This window comes from Herpailurus yagouaroundi, unplaced genomic scaffold, assembly GCF_014898765.1.
Source record: "Herpailurus yagouaroundi ecotype Mexico unplaced genomic scaffold, PumYag 67690, whole genome shotgun sequence".
NCBI classification, from domain to species: Eukaryota; Metazoa; Chordata; class Mammalia; order Carnivora; family Felidae; genus Herpailurus; species Herpailurus yagouaroundi.
The window spans coordinates 1,953,149-1,969,005 of NW_024420490.1; the positions used below are offsets into that span (position 1 = coordinate 1,953,149).

Below are 15,857 nucleotides of genomic sequence, written 5' to 3' on the forward strand. Positions count from 1 at the left end.
GCGGGGAGGAGACCCAGTTGGCAGAGGGAAGGCTTAGGCGGCGAGGGGAGGGCGAGCCGACAGACCCCGCCCTGTGGGCCGGACGAGGGAGGAGCCGGGGTTGCGGCGAGCGGAGGGGCGGGCTGGGCGACGCGCGGGAAGCAGCTCGACCGTTGCCAGCGGCACCGGAGGCAGCGCAGGTGACCGCACTCCAAGAAGGCCGATTGGCCGCGTCTCTACCGAGAGGCGTGGTCCCGGCCGGAAGTCAGGCCACGTGACCCGGAAGCGGCTTTTGCCAAGGCCTGTGCGCCTGCGCGCTCCTGCGCGTACCTTCGGAACTCGGGCGGGCGGCTACCTCACCTACCCAGTGGTGGGAGCGCAGGGTTCCGAGGTGCCCTTTGTCGACCCCGCTGTGCGGGGCAGGGAAGGTCAGGATCGCCAAGAGCCAAGTTCGAGCTCCGATAACTCTCCGTGCCCGAAGAGGGCGGGGCGGGGAGGCGTCACTGCCGGTGGTGATGGTGAGGAGAGTGAGGGAGTGCTGCACCTCTGGGGAAAACAAGTCAGCTCTGTCGAGGAGCTCGTGCACGCGTTGAGGGCCTTTTGCAATCATTCTGCCTCCAAACTGCCTGGAATCCGGCACGTCCTTCCCATTGCACTGCTACAGCCCTAGACACCTTTTGCCCCAAGCCGTGCGAGTGTCTTTTCCCTGGGCTTGTCTCGCCAGTCCTCAGTGCTGCGGACCTGATGAATTACTGTCCGTTCTCTGCCGAAAAGCCCCGACCGCATCTCGTCTTTGAGATCCCACTTCCTTCACACGGACTCGCGCCCCCCGCCCCCAAAGCCGCCTGTGTTCCAGTTAAGCCTTGCCGAAGACTTGCTCTGCCTGGCATGCACTTCCTCTCAAATGTTACATCTATGAAGCCTCACCCTCAAACCCTGTAAGAACGAATCCCTCTTTCACCCACACGTTCATTAGCCTCTGTTTAGCACATCTTGAGTTTTACTCATTTTGCATCCCCACGTATCCATTTGCCTCTATTCAGCACGTTTTGAATTTTATTCATTTTGCGTCCCAACCTAGTTCACTGCCTGATAGATAACACATCTAATAAATGGGAGTTGACCAATGAGGACTATAAAATGATAGATTTGTTAAGAACCAAAGTGCTGAGTTTTGTGCCTGGCACATAATGTATGTCCATATTTTTTTGAATGAGAAGAATGGATGAATCATCTAGTCCGACTCATCTTTTACAGATGAGGAAAGGGGAGCCCCACGGGATTAAGTGACCTTGCTTGAACAGCCACGGGTTTCTCATGTTGAATGCTATTCATTACCCCAGTCACCTAGGTTCTTACAAAGGAAGCTAGAAAATTGCTTTTGTTGAGCTATGCCCTTTTTGCAGAGGTTCCCAAACACAGTCGCCAGAATTTTTTAATGGCCCAAAGTGAAAAAGAAATGCTATGTTTTCCATGAAGCTAAATTTAATCAATTTAAAGGAATCCTTTATTAGGGATTGTGTTCTTTTTTGTGTGGTAAAAGGTCTATAAAACTATGATAGTATGTAGTAGGGATTTGAGGGCATTTTTAATGCCCTTTTTTGACAAAATGAAAATGTATAATACCTTCCCTTTTGAGCACAACTATACTGCTAGGAAAATTTCCTACAAATATATATGATAATGTATGCTGGGATATTAAACAAGTCGTCGACAGAAGGCACAGAGATGGCTTTCTGTGGTCTTTAGGCCCCCTGCCCAAATTTCTCTCTGCTCCTGAGTAGTCATTCTCCAAAGTCACATGTTAATGCCCCATTTCTCCCTTACTACACAAAACAGATGCCATTAGTCAGTTCAAAGATAGATCTAATACTATGCAATGAAAACTTGTCCTCTGGATCCAAATGCTGTTTTTCTCTTTTTCTGTACAAACGAGGTTCCTAAGATAACCACCTTTAAGTTTAAAGTCATTGGTTATGTTCCTAATGTAGGTCTGTGGTTCTGAAAATGAAGACGGGAGACTTGCTGATGACATATTGGCAGTCTCTGGTGCTCCTAGCCAAGAAAAGGTGGGGGTGGGAGGGTAGTGGGGGAAAGGAATTATGGGAAAAATAATTAGCAGCTGAAAGCAGCTATTACATAATCTTGGCTGCTTATTAATTTAGGAGAAGGAATAGCTTATTAAATTCTAATAGCAACAGCACAACTGCAAACAACCTAGCAATTAACAATGCAGCGCCCATTAGTTTGTTAATATGTCCTCTTTTTTTGGCAAGTGTATAAGAACAAAATTTATAGAAGCACATGGTCTTTTTCAGTAGATTATAGATGGTTTTTCCCCAGCCTTAGTATTAAGTGCTAATTGTGCATTCACTGTGGAAGACAAAAGAAGCACTGTTACTGTCTTTGTTAGTAATTAACTGCTTGACTTTGATTCCCACATGTTCCAAATTGTGGGCTTTCTTCTATACGGATTCTCACCTAGTGTCTTCTTCATCTGTCATGTTAATAGGGTATCTTTTTTAATCCTCTGCTTTTGTTATCTGGGTGGTCCTGATTTCTTGGTTGTTAAGGATGAAACAAAAATTACTTTTTATGAAAAAGTAAAAATCAGGTTTTATACCTTTTTTTCTTGGTACAGGAGACATTTATTACAAACTCATTTCTCATGGAACAAGAGCATGCACTTTCATGGTGCGAGGCTGTCTGATGCTTCCCAGGTTTCAGTGGCCCAGGCAGATAAAGGAAAATTGAACAAGGTCAGAAGAGAGAAGAACAGATCTGTCCTTAAGTAGGAAAGATAACCGTGTTGCCAGTATACAGAAGGGGAACAAATGAAGTATTTCTGGTAAACTGCCTTTTATTTATTTTTTATTGAAATATAATTGACATACAGCATTATATTAGCTTCAGGGATACAATGTAATGATTTGATATTTATGTAGATTTGTGAAATGATCACCACAATCTAGTTAGCATCACTTGTTTCTTAAAAAAGAAAAAAAAGTGCCTAGCTTTCATTTATGCTTAATGCATGAGGTGAGGGTGAAGTAGGGATTTTGTTTTCTAACAAGAAAATTTTGAGGTTTTTAATGTAATCTTTTAAAAGTTATCAAAAATAACTTTAGTTTCCTGTTAAATGTGTGATGGCTATGTGCTTTTATCTCTCCTTCTCAAAATGCCCTTAAATGAAAAAAAAAAAAAAAAGGAATGTTTGAAGTATATAACCCACATGGACAATAAGAGAGGGAACATTAGTGTGAGGATGTCAACAAGGATGTCTGGGTACACTGTTGGCTCATCGTGAAACATTGATGATTTAGGTAAAAATTGTAATATATTGAGAATGCGGAGGATCACAAGTGAGGGGATTTGAAATAATGGTAAACCCTCATGCAGTAGCCATAAGAAAATAGATAACATCTAACATAAATGAAAAAATAGGATTATTAGTGTAGTCTCTTCAAAAATATATTTATTTATTGGGGCGCCTGGGTGGCTCAGTCGGTTAAGGGTCTGACTTCGGCTCTGGTCATGATCTCGCAGTTCGTGAGTTCAAGCCCCGCGTCGGGCTCTGTGCTGACAGCTCGGAGCCTGGAGCCTGCTTCTGATTCTGTCTCCCTCTTTCTCTGCCCCTCCCCTGCTCATGCTCACTCGCTCTCTCTCTCTCTGTCAAAAATAAACATTAAAAAAATTGTAAATGTTTATTTATTTTGAGAGAGAAAGAGAGCTTGTGCAAGAGAGGGACAGAAAGCGGGGGAGACAGAGAATGCCAAGCAGGCTCTGTGCTGCTAGTGCGAAGCCTAACCTGGGGCTCAAAGCCACGGACCGTGAGATCATGACCTGAGCTAAAATCAGGAGTTGAATGAAATCAAGGTGCTTATTCTTGATTAGCACCGACTGAGGCACCCAGGGGCCCCAATTAGTGTATTCTTGAGACACCAGGAAGCAAATTGCAGAGGCAATGATGACTTTCTTTCCAGAGACAGAATCTTGAGGTAGGAGGTATTAAAAGTTATTATTACATTATATTTTAGTACAGGTTTTACTTAGATCACTTTTTACAATATTGTAATGAAATAGATAAAACCTCTTCTGTTAGTGCTAACACTATTTTATAGACTTGTACAACTGATTCCTTTAGCCAGTCTATGTTATTTAGAAATGATTAAATAAAAATGCCTTGTAATTCAATTCAGTGCTGAATCAGTGTAGAAGATCACAATAAGTATAAAAAAGATGCTTAGAGTTTGTGAATTTGCATCTCCAAAGATAAACTTGTTCCAAGGAGAAAACTGGCCTAAAATAATGAGGATTTGTAAACCAATCATTTCAAATAGATAGAGATGTCACTGCCAAAGTCCTCAACAATGAGCTAAAGAGAAATAATGGGACATCTACTTTTTCTTGAAACCTGTTTCCAGAGCTTTGAATAAAATGCAAGAAAATGATTCTTCTTTTACTCTTAGGCTAGAGCAGTGATTCTCAACCTGGGCAATTTTATCCCCCCTCCCCTAGAGGACACACAGCAGTGTCTGGAGATACTTTCGGTTGTCACATTGGTGCCCAGGTATGGGGCAGGTGGGGGATGGGGGTGCTGCTGCTGCAACGCACAGGCCAGTCCCCTACAGAGAATGATCCAGCCTGAAATGTCAACAGTGCTGAGACTGAGGCCCCAAGTTAGTCACAGAAAAGGTTAGCATGTAGTAACGGAGCTCTTTTGTGGACATTTCAAGAAACGGGACACGTACTGTCTTTATACAAGGTTTTCTCTCTCTCTTAGAGAAGTTGGAGGCATTCTTAATATTTGATGATAGGTACAATTCTTAACTGCTGGAAAGACTGGCCACATACATAAGGCAGTCAGTAACTAGAATAAACTATTGAAATCGGATGTTTTTTCAAAGGGGCCCCGGAATATGAGTGGAGATTATTTAGAACCTGAATCTATGGGATGACTATTCATTCCATGCGTTCATTCATTTAACATAAGTGTTTATTACATATCTACTGTATGCCAGCCACTCTGAAAGATAATGGAGTTGCAAAGATGGATAAGATGTTGACTGTGTCCTAAAGCTCCAAAACCATTTCTCCTGACACAGAATTTCCTGTCTTTTGGAGACAAATTCTGGGTAGTCAGAGGAGCAGTCACCAACCAAACATAAGAATACATTCTCTTTTGGGGAAGCCCCTAGACATGCTTCATAGAAACTTCGATTTCCATGGGTGCCACCTTTGGAAACTATTTGTCCTAATGACCTACCAAGGCTCTCTTTGTGATCTTTTCATTCTGTGAGTTTTCTACAGCACTCTTAATTGACAGCAACATAAGAAAGTTGGTATGTTTTCAACAAAATGATTTCAAATAATATTCTTTTGACCTGGTCCTTGGAATGAACTGTTTCAGCCATAATCTAACTAAACTAGACTAGTTATTAAGCTAACTAAACTAGACTAGAGAATACTAGGTTATTCTGTATAGGACTTGTGAAAACATACAGATTTTTGGGTCCCATCCCCAGAGTTTCTGATTCACTGGGTCTGAGGTGAGGCCTGAGAATTGTATTTCTAACAAGTTTTCAGTTGCTGCTGATGCCAGCGATTCGGGGATCACACTTTGAGAACCACTGCTCTACACCAGAAATAAAACACAACAGCCAAAAAACCCCCAAAAAACCACCCTGTGATACCTAACTGGCAAGTTCTCAAGCCAGCAATTGTGATAATTTTCCCAGACTGAATATCTGAAGAAACTTGAGATCTGAATTTAAAAAAAAAATTTTTTTTTAATGTTTATTTACTTTTGAGAGACAGAGAGAGACAGAGTGTGAGTGGAGGAGGGGCAGAGAGAGAGAGAAAGACACAGAATCTGAAGAGGCTCCAGGCTCTGAGCTGTCAGCACAGAATCCGATACGGGGCTCGAACTCACAAGCCGTGAGATCATGACCTGAGCCAAAGCTGGACGCTTAACCAACTGAGCCACCCAGGCGCCCCAAGATCTGAATATTTTTTTATTGCTGACTTCATTAAGTTTGATAACATTGGGAGGGTAATATTCCCAGTTACATGAATCTGAAGCTAACTCTATATGCACATACCAGAGTGGTATACGATCATTGTATGCCCTGTACAAACTAATGTACTATATTAGTCTAAGTTAGAAATTAGAGCACTTGGAGAAACTTGAATGTTGCACCATAAAAAATCAGATGCTTACTTAATGACTCTCACTACTCTAAAAATATTTTCCAACTACTCTCACCAAGTAGGAAGCCCCTCTGAAATATTTTGTCAACAATTACAGGCATGAGGTAGGAAAGAGAGTTGAGAGGGAATGACTAGACAGAATCAATATCTCTGGATATGGCAGAAACCCACTATACGAATCAGAATATGCCCCTTCTCTTCCTTGCCACACAGCTAGACCCCATTCCTCAGCCACCCCTGCAGTTAGGTATCCCATGGGGCTGAGACTGGGCTGATGAAATGGAGACGGAAGTGATATCAGGCAGGGCCCAGAAAAACCTTCCACAGGAAAGCCCCTTCTCCCTCCCTCCCTCCTCAGCCCTGCTTTTGTCCCCTGCGTGTTGACACCCAGGGTGACTTTGGAAGTTAGTCTTTTAAGATGGCTGAATCTCTGTCAGACACGCAGACCACCACCACCACCATCATACTTACCACCAGTTGTACTTTAAGTAAATCAGAAACAACTTTGTATGAAGCCACTGATTTTTCTGGGTTCATCTGCTACAGCTGCTAGCAGTACTGGCCATTCTTGCGAACTGTTACGCTGTTACTCGGTTGCAAAGAGAAAGAAACACAGTGACTGGGAGAGCAGGTGAATTTGCCAGTGGATCTGCTCTTTTTCTTAATTCTGAACCTGCTTTTTGTGCTTCTTCATGTATCTCCTTTTCATTGAAATTTAAAGAATTTAAAACTACTCATTTATCAAAGGGGCAAAAAGACTGATTGGAGGATTTTTATTTTTTTTATTTTCTCTGGCAGAGCCTAGCATTTGTGCCAGGCGATAGATAAGGCAAAATTAAAAAAAAAAAAATCATAGGAACTGAAAGAGCCAAGGAGTTGGGGGTTGGGGGCACATTCCAGTAAACTGTCCCTAATTGTCCAAAGTAGATAATTTTATCATCAGTCTCTTAGAATCAAGAAACTAAAGTTTATAGTTTGTTTGTGACCAGATTATGTCTTTGTCTTGTAAATATTCTAGGACACAGTTAAAACATTTATCCAAAAGCACTATTTAGAGTACATGAACATTTTAATTGAATGATTTGAAAATTTTTTAGAAATGCTGCATGTATATAAAATATAACACATATATGAAATAATAGAATTTTAAAGGTCATTTCACTCAAGAACTGCATTTTACAAATAAGGAAATTAAGGCCCAGAGAAGTTAAACAAAGGGTTCAAGATCATCCTACCTGGTTAGGGACAGATGAGGAGCTAAGACCCTATGTTTTGTCTCCAGGCCAGGTTTTTTCCACAACAGTATACAGTTGCCCAAAAATCACTAGCCCTTATCTGTAGGCAAAAACAAACAAACAAATAAACTGAAAAACTACACATACACAGCCCCTCAAAATGTAAACTCTTCAGTGCCTCCTCCTGTGATCTCTCTGACTCCTATTAAAGTATTTGTGTCTCAGGGCACCTAAGTGGCTCAGTTGGTTAAGCATCTGACTTCGGCTCAGGTCATGATCTCACAGTTTGTGAGCTCAAGCACCACGCCGGCCTCTGTGCTGACAACTTGGAGCCTGGAGCCTGCTTCAGATTCTGTGTCTCCCCCTTCTCTGTCCCCCCCCCCCCCACTCATGCTCTGTCTTGCTCTCTGTCTCTCTCTCAAAAATAAATAAACATTAAAATTTTTTTTAATAACATAAAAAAAGAATTGGCTTAATATGGTCCAACAGGAAAGGTATGCCGTGCTCATGGATTGGAAGAATATTATTAAAATGTTCATACTACCAAAACCAATCTAGATACAATCCCTATCAAAATACCATTAGCATTTTTCACAGAAATATAACAAACAGTTCTAAAATTTGTATGGAACCACAAAAATCCCTGAAGAGCCAAAGCAATCTTGAGAAAAAAGATCAAAGCTAGAGGTATCATGGGGCGCCTGGGTGGCTCAGTTGGTTAAGCGTCTGACTTCAGTTCAGGTCATGATCTTGTGGTTTGTGAGGTGCAGCCCCGACTTGGGCTCTGTGCTGAGAGCTCGGAGCCTGCTTCAGATTTTGTGTCTCCCTCTCTCTCTGCCCCTTCCCTGCTTGCGCTCTGTCTCTCTCTCTCTCTTTCAAAAATAAATGAATATTAAAAAATAAAAAAAGTATTTGTGTCTCCAGTAGCCAACTAAAACCCTTGGAATATCCAAGATTGGGACAGTATCTTATCAATCTCTGTCTCGCATAACCTAATGCAATGCCTTGCATAAAATAGACACTCAAAAATGTTAATTAAATTGAATTGGATGACTCTACTTCAAATTTTAAAAAAGGAAAGAAAATGAATTGGAATGGCAAAAGGTTTACTAAGCCCCTGTCTTATTACTTCTCGAATGTTGCCAGTTTTCTGTGCCCCCTCTTCCTGCCATAGCATGCAAAGTATCTTCTTTCTTTCTGTCCCCACTAATATTGCACTAGGTCAGACCAAGAAACTGGAACTTCTCTCTCACCCTTTCCTTCCAACCGATCCCATTACGGTTTCTTCTGCATGCACATGGCCACTTGAGTGTTTTTTCTAAAACTTAAATCTGAGATTAGACCCCCTGCTTAAAATGCTTCCATTTCTTTATTACTTCGTGAATTTGTACACCTGAGTCTGGACCAGGCATTCAGTACTGGGGATAAAATAGAGAACAACTTAGATGGAACCTCCCACCAGGTTCATAGGGTGTAAAGGTGGGGTTGGCAGGGGGAGTAGAGTTTACAATTGGCAATCCCAATACAGTGGAGTGAGTGTTTCAAAGGGGGGAGGGCAGGATGCTGTGGGAGCATATAAGTGAGGGCCTAACCTAGAGTTTTGGTACTAGTGATATGTGGTGGAGTCAGGGAAGATTGTTTGGAAGATACAGCCTTTGGCCAAGATTTTTAAAAAAAGATTGGGGGAGGGGGGCATTAAGCAAGAGAAGACAGGGCAAGAGTGTTCCGTAAAGAGAGAATAGCATGGGCAAAGGTGAAGCGATGAGTGCATGAGTATCCTAGGGACCAGAACAGAAGGTCCACATGGCCAGAGGGTACCTAGATAGGGATGAGTCTGCGAGGATAGGAGAATCAGATCAGGTGGGACCTTTCAAGCCAGATTAAAAAGATACAGGCTTTCTATAAGGATATTGGGAGACATTGAAAGATTTTTATGCAAGGGCACTGCCATTACAGGATATGAGTTTTAGAGTTTCAGAAAGATCAGTCTGAATGAACTGTGGTTAATTACAGGATATATTATAGCCAGAGTTTAGTTGTAGATAGAATGAACTATGTTCTAACTGATACTGATGGAAGCAGTCTAAAAATGATTGGAAGAGCACAATCTAGGCTGAGTTTCCAGAAAAACTTTCCAGAATAATACTACAGACCTTGACTGCCGGGGAGTCTCTGTGTCTGCCGTGATCAGTGAGCTGTAATGTTAAGAAGCTGTCCCCCTAACTGCTGGCTTCAGGACTATACCTTCTGTGCTGTGTTTAAGAAGTCAGGAAGCTGTTACCAGCAAAATGGATGCCTGGGTACTGCCTTTTTTTCCCCAGTTATATGGATAGGGACTGGACACTGGGCTCCTTCTCCAGCTGCCACTGAAAGCCAGATGCTTCCATAACCATACTGGCCAGCTGGAATAGCAGAGGCAAGGCCCCCTCTTCATGATATATCACTTCCATCTTCCAAATGTTACATGAGTGCACTTGATCATTACAGTCTATGTCACAACCAGAAGCCTGTTTAAAGAAGGTTGTTTTTCATTTTCTGGAAAGAGCACGGCAGGGAGGTTGGAATGGATATTGAGCAAGCAGGTCCACAATGTCCATAGCAGAGGTTAAGACTGGTGGCTAAGAGACCAGTTGGGAAGCTGTTGGATAATTCACATGAGAGGTGACGGTACCCTGAACAAGGAATAAAGAGAGGTAGATTAGAGAATAAAGAAGGAGGTAGATTAGAGAAAGTTTAGGAGGTAGGATTGATTGGTGTAAGTTGCTATGATGTGGGGGCCAAGTGAGTGAGCATAAAGTCAAGAATGACGATGGGGGATTATTTTCTGAGAGGGAACTCAGGAAAAAGGCAGACAGATGGTGAAATGAACCCATTTTTTTTAAGCTCCAAAATCAGATATCTGAGGGGCCTGAATTCTACCAGCACCCTGAATGAGCTTGGAAGAGGCCCCCAAGCTGCAGATGAGAATGAATCCCTGATTCATTCATTCATTCATTAAAGACAAGGCCATTCATTAAAGACAAGGCCAACACCTTGACTTTAGCCTTGTGAGACCTAGGTAGAGGACCCAGCAAACTTGTGCCCGAACTCCTGACCCATAGAAGCTGGGAGATAATAGATGGATATTGGTTTAAACTGCTAAGTTTGTGTTAATTTGTTACACATTTAATAGCTCACTTATACAAATACCCAGGACACAACTCGGGGATACTAACTCTTAGGGGGCAGGCAAGGCAAGGCCTCAAAAGAAGACTGAGAAGGAGTGGTCAAAAGCATGGGAGGAGATCCAGAAGTATGTAGCATCATGAAGCTAAAGGAAGAGATCCTCATAAGAAGGAGAAAGTTGTCAAATGTGCCAAATATTGCTGAGAATTCAAGTAGGAACAGAAAGAGCTCACTGGAGTCAAAAAAGCCATTTGAGTGAAGTGATGTGTAGACAAAAAAGCTATTTGAGTGAAGTGATGTGTAGAAATACTCATTGCAGCATATGGAGGAAAAAGTGGAAAGGGAGAAATGGAGACAGCTTTTTTAGGAGGTTTGTATTTAAAGAGGGGGGAAAAAAGAGAGGTAGCTGAGACAGGGTAGGGCATCAAGTTCATGGTGCTGTTGCGTCAGGAGGAGGACATGCTGGTGAGTAGGAGTCAGCAGAGAGGGAGAGGGTGAAGATTTGAACAGTGAACGGTGGATGAGGAAGAAATGATGTTGATAAACACATAGTTTGGTGGTGCGGAAGGAGCTGCTTCCTCTCTGACATGGAGGAAGAGGTAATATTATCTACTGGGTATGAAGAGGGAGGTGGAGATGGGTTGCGAGGTGCGAATCAGTTTTCTACTGGACCTTGGAGAACTGGAGAGAAACTTCTGGAACAATGGGAAAGGATAACTGAGGGCACTGAATAAGCAGTGGAGACAAGATCTAGGACTGGGTCATTCTGTAATTAGTTACACTGATGGAAGGTTGAGATTTGGCAGATGACTGAGATAGAAGGACAAGAGCCTGAAGTGACGAGGCTTGGCATTCAAAGCAGAGCAGGAAGGCAGTGACGCTGGAAGTGGGGAGTTCTAGGATGGGAGGGCAGGAGGTTGAGGAGATCGATAAGAGCAGAAAGAGAGAAAGTAATGGGGCTGAGGAAGAGGAAGACCCTACCCCTATGAAGGCCAGGTTATAGTTAGTGCAACTGAGTGAGACAGCTGGAAGTACTGGAAATTGTGTTCTGAGAGAGACACATGAATGCAGTATCTCAGAGGTGGAGGAGGTAGGGAGGTTGGGTAGAGTGTGCAACAGATAAGGGCAGAGTGGGTGGCTGAGCGGAATGGAAGCGACGGTCCCCGGAGCAGAGAAGACCAAGGAAGGGACACACTTGGGTGTTAAGTAGTGGGTCACCTATGTGGATGTTAAAGTCATTTGGGATGGGAGCAGGACCAGATGGAAAAGGTGACCATGATGCAATTGCTAAGGACTCCAAAGAGGAGTGGTGTATAATGGCAACAGGAGGAGTAGGGTGTAATTTAAAACAAAACAAAACGAAACAAAAAAACCCCAGCTTTATGGGCATATAATCCACATGTCACACAATTCACCCCCTGATAGTGTACAATTCAGTGGGTTTTAGTTTATTGACAGAGCTGTGCAATTGTTACCAATATCAATTTCAGAACATTTTCATTACTCCAAAAGGAAACCCCATACCTCTTAGCCATTACCCCTGAATTTCTCCACGCCCCCCCTTCCCCGCCAGCTTCTGGCAGCCACTAATGTGCTTTCTGTCTATGGATTTGCCTATTCTGGCCATTTCATTTAAATGGAAGCATACAGTATACAGCCCTTTGTGGCTGGCTTCCTTCAGTTAGCATAGTGTTTCCAAGGTTCATCCATGAGATTTCATTTCAAAGCCTGCTTTTAATGGGGGGACAGAACCTCAAAAGAACTTAGGGGAGGATGTAAGGCAAACACTCCCTTTGGACACCAAGTCAGCTCTGGTCGTTAACATTAAGCACTGAAATTGTTATAAGTATCTCTTTCTCTTGGGAGTATGTAAAATAAGTTAGTATTAAATACTAATACTTTCTTTTTCCCTCCCCACCCCCAGCAGTAAATATAACAGAAAGCGTTGCTTAATTACAAAGATGGAGTCAGTCATTGTTGCTTCATGTTAACTACTGGCTTAAGAAACACATTCATCTTGTAGAGGAGATAATGAGCAAAACTGGCAATGGCCTAATAAGCTCTAAATTAAGCATGCATAATGTTGAGCAAAATAAAAGAATCAGCAAAAAAATTTTTCTACTTATTGATCATTAGTGTTAATGAGAACAGCAGCAAGTGGCTTTGTTCCTGTTCGCTTAGAAAGTATAAAAACAAGGTAAGCAAACAATTAGGAAGGTTAATGTGAAGATTCAGTTTTCATCCTGAGAATGGAATACTTTACTTCCTAGCCTTTTGACCTTGGAAGCCCTCGACGGCTTCAGGTTTTGTGGTCTTTGGCTAATTTTCAATCACATCAGTAATATAAACTGTGCAAATGGGATCAGGGCCTACTAACAGCAATAAAAGCGAATAAATACATCTCCCTCCAGGAAATGTCAGTTACAAATAAGCATATGGGGCTGTTGTCTGTATGAAGGTACTGGAGCCCCTTATTAATAAGAGTGAAGGAAGTAATCCGAGAGACTAAATGTGCTGGCGTGAGGGGCTGAGACTCTTGGAGGAGCTCAGATTGGAAGAGACACGTTAAAAACCTGGGAGGAAGGAGATAGCAATCAAAGACTCAGACCACAAGAACAGCACAGACCTGTAACACTAATGCAGGAAAGACTAACTCGAGAGAACTGAGACTTACTGAAGGGTATTTGAAATTGAAGGTTGGATGCTACAGTAGAATCTCTCGTTTGCCCAGTATCCCTCCCTCCTTCTAAGCACAGCACCCCCATTCTTTAGGGAAACTTCCCTCCCCTTCCCACCACCACTCCCCCTCCAAGGATGCAAAGAATAATAAGAATGCAAGTCTTCAGGTTTGTGCAAAACATAACTGAAACTATGAAAACAGTTTTCAAAACAGGTCCTTAAGATACCATCTGCAGTCTATGGGAAATAAAAGTGCTTCCTGAAGACAGGAAAAGGGCAAATGTCTTGGTTTTCAGAAAGAGGGAGAAGGTAGGTGATGGCAGTGTGAACAGGGATTTCAAAATTAGTTCTGCATTAAGAATATCATATGGGTGGTGTGTGAATTTGCACAGAGGGAAGAGGTGAGCCTTAAAGAAAACAGCATGAATTTACTAAGAAAAGGCAGCCTGACAGGCAAGCTTTGGTTTCTTTTGTGATATGTTTATTAGATGAGTAGATCAAAGGAAATCTGTGGACATAGAGTTTCTGTATTTCTGCAAGGCATTTTTCAAAGACTTTCATGGCATCCTTGCGGAAGAGATGGAGAAACTGGATGGATGATGAGATAATTTAGCAGCATAACCACCCTCCCCTAAGAATGCTGATCTGTTTTTGTCAAATCTGGCAAATTTTCTTGAATGCCTGTATTAAACAGGGATGTTTTCCTAGCATGGTCCTTTTTAAGTAACCTGAATATGGGCTGAGTGGACGTGGTTATCAACGTCTGAATAACAAGAAGCTGGGAGGGAGTGTGAATAAATCAGATGACAAAGCAGGTTGCAAACTGGCATTGGCTCAGGGACGATGTATCAGCTAGTATCTTTTGGAATAAGGCAGGATAAATTCATAAATAAATGCATAAGTGGCCATCTCTATTAAAATGAAATTTAAATATGACAAGTTTGAGTGTTTTATCGTTGGAACCAAAGTTAAGGATATGGGGAGAGCTTGGTAAATAGCAGCACGTGGGAAAAAAAGACTTGGGGATTTTAGTGGCCTGAAGCCAGGAAGAGCCCAGAGTGTGATGAGGCTACAAAATAAAAGAAAAAAATACCCAATGGAATCTTGGGCTGTTTAAATAGAAATAAAGTATTCTGACTGTTCCGTGCTTTTGATAATCAATCTTACCATCCTTTGATTTATTATGTTCAATTCAGGGAAACATATTTCATGAGAGATGTAGACCAACTTCAACTCCTTCACAGGAGTCATACCATAGAGTGCCATAAATCATGACATAGGAGCAAATGCTGAAATGAGTAAGGATGGTTAGCTCAAGGAATAAAATATTTAGGGGCAAAAGGATGGCTCCCTTATAGCATAGAAAGAGATGGAATATAAGGCAAAATTATGTTTAGTTCCAAGAAGAAAGCAAGGATCAATGGATGAAAGTTACAGGCTGGTAGATTCTAGATAACATATAAATAAGAACGGCTAATAATTAGCAGTCTAGAGTTGAGGTAGGTGAGCTCCCGGTTGTTGGAGATGTTCACACGAATGACATGGTAGAGGGGACTCCTCTGCTTCGTGAAGGGCTGGACGCTCGGAACCTTAAGGCTCCTTTCAGTTTGGGGATCCTGAAGAGACCAGGGCAGGTCTGACATTGTTGGGGGATGTGTGTGTGTGCGTGTGTGTGCGCGCGCGTGTGCACACTCTCTGCCCTAAGCAGAAATGAAATGTTTCATGAGTTATATGCCAAAGTCTAGAATAGTCACGCACAAATGAAATAGGAGGCCAGTGTCTAGAATTTCTTTGGGTTCTCCTTCATAATGCCGAATGCACAAGCACTCAGCTGAGGGGCTCTTTTCTTGAAGTTGCTTTGTGTTTCTCTTAAAGATGCTTTCTTATTTTATACTCCATTTATATTCCTGATTTAACCTTGAATTGAGGTGATTTCTTTTCTCTTAAATGAAAGTCTTTCCTTCAACTGCTTTCTTTCTGCTTGTGGGTATCTCTTAATCTGAGTGGAGAATCATGCATTTTCACAACTACTGAAGAAACTGCATTTCCTTACTGTGATTTCCATCATTGCAAATTCATATTTAGTACAAATACTTTTCTTTTTATTTATTTTTTATTTTTTTAACCTTGACTTATTTTTGAGAGAGAGAGGGAAAGAGACGGAGCATGAGCAGGGGAGGAGCAGAGAGAGAAGGAGACACAGAATCTGAAGCAGGTTCCAGGCTCTGAGCTGTCAGCACAGAGCCTGATGCGGGACTCCATCTCACAGACCACGAGATCATGACCTGAGCTGAAGTCGGACACGCAACCAACTGAGCCACCCAGACGCCCCAGTACAAACACTTCTCTTTTTAAAAAAAATTTTTTTTTCTTTTTTTTTTCAACGTTTATTTATTTTTGGGACAGAGAGAGACAGAGCATGAACAGGGGAGGGGCAGAGAGAGAGGGAGACACAGAATCGGAAACAGGCTCCAGGCTCTGAGCCATCAGCCCAGAGCCTGACGCGGGGCTCGAACTCACGGACCGCAAGATCGTGACCTGGCTGAAGTCGGAGGCTCAACCGACTGCGCCACCCAGGCGCCCCCCAAA

The 15,857-nt window shown here is 42.4% G+C and overlaps 1 long non-coding RNA gene across 2 annotated transcripts in view; it reads left to right on the forward strand.

The window, feature by feature from the left end:
- LOC121025672 (uncharacterized) overlaps positions 1–15,857 on the forward strand; it is a 77,750-nt gene that overhangs the window by 5,447 nt on the left and 56,446 nt on the right. The window contains exons 1-2 of one of the 2 annotated variants that reach the window (XR_005788123.1): positions 7–917; positions 2,621–2,827. This is a non-coding gene — a long non-coding RNA (uncharacterized LOC121025672). Of the gene's footprint in view, positions 1–6; positions 918–2,620; positions 2,828–15,857 lie in introns of those variants that run through there. The other variant, XR_005788124.1, reaches the window with a different exon arrangement.